The 4092-nt window shown below is 44.0% G+C and overlaps 1 long non-coding RNA gene across 2 annotated transcripts; it reads right to left on the reverse strand.

Moving 5' to 3' along the window:
- Positions 1 to 1935: 1935 nt before the first annotated feature.
- Positions 1936 to 3871, reverse strand: LOC103644202 (uncharacterized). 2 transcript variants are annotated; one of them, XR_561523.4, is made up of 3 exons: positions 3584 to 3871; positions 3262 to 3483; positions 1936 to 1994 (listed from the first exon to the last, which is right to left on the reverse strand). It is a non-coding gene; the product is annotated as an uncharacterized lncRNA (long non-coding RNA). The 2 variants fall into 2 exon arrangements; XR_561524.4 differs by having other exon boundaries at positions 1941 to 1997.
- Positions 3872 to 4092: the final 221 nt, after the last annotated feature.

Here is a 4092-nt window from a genome sequence, read left to right on the forward strand (position 1 = left end):
TCTGTAACCCCGCTTTATGGGAATAATCTGGGGATAACCTAGGTGTCTGAGGGCACATGCGTCCTTAACACGGGACGCTGGGCACCCGGACACCTATAAATACCCCCGCACAGTGCCCTTGAGAGGCTAGATGAAAAAAGCTTCTGCCATCACGTGCTAAAACCCTGTTTGCGCTACTACTCCCCCCCGTTGGATCAACTTGCGCCTGTGAGCAAGTTCCAACAGAGGATAATCTAAGTTGTTTAGTTATCTCATGAGTTTTATTTATTTATCTATACGTATATGTAGAAGTAATTGTGGACATTACTCCACAACTCATCACACTCAATCAAAGATCTAAATCAAACAAGTATCATAAGAACCAGCACTCAAGCGTATAGTTAACTATAAAAATAGTTTTGTTTTTGTTCCTAAGAGTAGGTCTCATATTCCTAAAGGTTACTTTAGGCACATGATCTCAAAGTGTGAAATCCACATTTGTCTTTAGAAGGAAAAGGTAAGAATAATCAGAGTAAAGCAGAAATAGATGAGAAAAGATTAAGATAAGTTTATGAAAGAATCATAGTAGTAAAGGTAAGGTTAATCAGAGTAGAACAATAGAAGGTGAGACAGGATCAAGATAAGTATAGAAAGAATCAGAGTAAGGTAAGTAGGTAAGGGTTTTGTCCATTTCTATCTAGGTTTCGTCCTACAGTCAACATTGCTCTGATACCACTTCTGTAACACCCCGGGCTTTAAGGGACAAAGCCAGGTGCATCTCATACATGCGCCAAAGGAGACAACATATATAATAACAGAGTGTATAGAGATAAATGTCACAATAATCAGAGTACTTAATACATAGCGGAAGACTTACAAAAATAAAAGATAAATATAACAGGATCTAAAATCCATCCTTGGTGCCAAAAAGTCAACTGGGAGACGCCACCTAGATCGAATCGAACTCCTCGTTGTGGCTCCTCTTGAACCACCTGTACTTCTCCTGTGGGGGGTGAGACAACAAGGGTAAGCTCATACATGTTCATCGCTCAACAAGTTGTGGGGAATAATGTGCATGAACTCACAAAAAATGGGAGTTCATGTGAAGTGTAAGGCTAATCAACAAATAAAGGTGGAAGCTGAGCATTGCTTTTATAAGTTGGTCAAAATTTTATTAGCAGTTACTAAATGTAAGTGAATACCAAACCATAATAAATAATAGAACAAAATTAATAAATAACCCCATGCAAATGCAAATGACAAATTGAATTTAGGTTCCATAATTTAATCATGTGAGGGTCCAAGCCGCTCATGACCGTGAGCATGGCTAGTATACTAGTTTTACACTCTGCACAGGTTGCGCATCTTTACCCACAAGCCGTGTTACCCATCTGCCAAGGGGTCATGAATCCCATACACCTCTACCAAGGAAGCGAGGCAGGATAACACTACGAGGCCTTTACAAAGTTCCACTAGCTTCAGAAAACCCGCTACAATTTATAGGAAGCTCCAGTGCAGGAATCCCTCGCTTGGCCGCCATCGCAGCAAAATCAACCCAAGGACCTCCCTACACTGACCACTCCCCTACTGTCCTTGCCCCTTTCGGGTAAGGTAGTCATCCACTAGCTTTCCTAGTTAATCAGCCAAGGGCGTCCCATTAAACCCTTGTGGTAGCACTGTTTTCCCGGGTGGTCGCTCCATGTTCCAATTAACATAATGATCTTATCATGAACATAAATAAAATAACGGAATAATTGGAACATGGATACAATGAAATATTAAACCCAAAACCATAGATAAAGCAATAGCATAACTACCCAAGTGAATCAGGGGTAAACAAGGTAAAAGGATAAACAGTCTAGGGTGACCTATTGGGTCCCATCAAAATTAAACTTATGCATTGAATAGTGATAATAATGAACATTATTGGGTAACAAAAGTGGATCAAGGGCACAACTTGCCTGGCACTTGAGATTCCAGTTACCAGGGTGATTCTTCAAATCCTTGTGACCGCACTGCTAGTCGTAGCAATACAAACAAACAGGGTATAGACAAAATTAACATCACACCAAACATAAGTACAACTGAATAATAATGATCTACGCGAAGCTACGGAATCGTGGGATCGAGAACCACTAAGATCGGAGTCATGGTCAAGGAGTTATGATTTTATAGGAGATCAGTGTGACTAAAATATTAAACTATATTATAAATTGGTTAATATAAATCATATGAGAGGTTATTCTATAAATAATTATTTCAACTTTAATCTAAGTTATAAATTGACCATAAATTATATTCTAGTATATTATAATGATAAGTAGTTTAACGAGACTAACCAACATAAGTTAAATAAAGATCTAATCATAAAAGAACATGTCATGGTATAATAAATGTTGTTATTGCATAGTAAATATTCATACGAGACTAGCGCAACTTGAATGGATCAAATCAGGTTATAGATTTTAAGTTATGAATTTCTAAGAATTTTATGTGTTTTGTACAAGATTAAATAATATATAAATTGTAATGTGACTTTCATGTCAAAACAAAGGCACTAGAGGATAAACAATAATATTATACAATTATAGGAACTGGAATGGATCTATTTGGAGTTCATATGAATTTTCTATGATTTATACAAGTTCTAGCACTTATTTTTATATAAAAATCCATTTTCTAATTATTTCCCTGGATTTCCCAATCCTATGGACTGGGCGCAAGAAAACAGAGAAGCCTGGGGTCTCTGCGCAAGAATCAACAGACACAGCGCCAAAGCCATGTACGGAGGGTTAAATCTTATGAAGCACAGGGGCTCTTTTGTGAAAACACGTGGCCGAAGGGGTATCGGCGAATCAAGGCCACACGATCGAGATCCGATGCACTGAATTAAATCTTGAATAGGTACGTAGCGCCCATCGTTAGATCTGGATCTGACGGCCATGATTTAATGAAACCGCAATCTAATCCTACGCATTCACCAGACATCCTACGGTTTGGATCGACTCACACGAAGGGGTATTCACATTGTAATCACAGCCGCACAATACCAGATTGACGACACAAGATGTTTACCCCCAGATCTAATCCTAGCCACAGGTTCTACATCTGACGGCTGGCGTGTCTTCTGCTATCCCGAGCACCCCAGGCGGCGGGGCTGGCTTCCCCTGCGATGGAGCTCGCCCGCGAGCGGCAATTCCGCCGCCACCGAGCACTAATCCAAAATTAAACTGGTGCTATGCGATGAGGGATTAATGGAGAACATCCTGGAAGACGAATTACCGACGGGGATGAGGTAGGGACCCTGGCCCACAGCGCATCGAAGCTCCGTCGTGGTGGTCGGCCGCCAACGGCGAATTCTGGTCTCCCCAAGTGGCAACCGCAGAATTGGTGGTCTCCCTAGTTTCTACTCGGCCCAGCGAACATCAGTGAGGTTCTCCACTAGCGATCCATGGCACCAGGACTTGTCCACGGCATGAGGCGTCGCATCCTGGTGGCGCAAACCTGGCAACCAGACAGACCCCTCCCCCGGTGAGTAGGAACGAACTCGAGTAACTCGAATGCCTAGAGGACATCGGGGCAAACTTAGAGAAGAAATTCTCACCGGAAGACTTGCGATGGTTAGCCCTGCCCCTGGATCCGCGGCAGCGTTCTTTCTCTCTCTCGTGTTCTTCTTCTGCTCTCCTGGTGCGTGGTGTTTTGGTAGGAGCGTCACAAGGAGTTGAGGCAACAGGAGGGTAACGAGGGTAGGGTCTCGCCTTTATAGCTGTAGTGGCCGAGTCCAAGCGAGCCCCAGGGAATGCTGCCATGGCCGCGCGAGAAGACCGGGATTGCCGACGATTTCGCCCGCAACTTCGGTCGAAGTAGTTGAAGCCGACGGCCTGGTCTTTGGGTCCCACATGGCAGACGGCATGCGGATAGGAGCACGCGCGCGTTGTTGCGAGATGGGGTAGCCGACGTGTGAGGCCCACGTGTTAGTGAGGGCAGGAGGAATCGAGGCGCGCGTGCGGTGGAGGCCTGCCCAGTGGGGATCACCAGACAACGACAGAATGGCTGGCGCAGCACCACGACAAAGTCTGAGGAGTGGGAGGCTGGACCATGGGCCCCACGCGG

Source organism: Zea mays, chromosome 1, assembly GCF_902167145.1.
Source record: "Zea mays cultivar B73 chromosome 1, Zm-B73-REFERENCE-NAM-5.0, whole genome shotgun sequence".
Taxonomy (NCBI): domain Eukaryota; kingdom Viridiplantae; phylum Streptophyta; class Magnoliopsida; order Poales; family Poaceae; genus Zea; species Zea mays.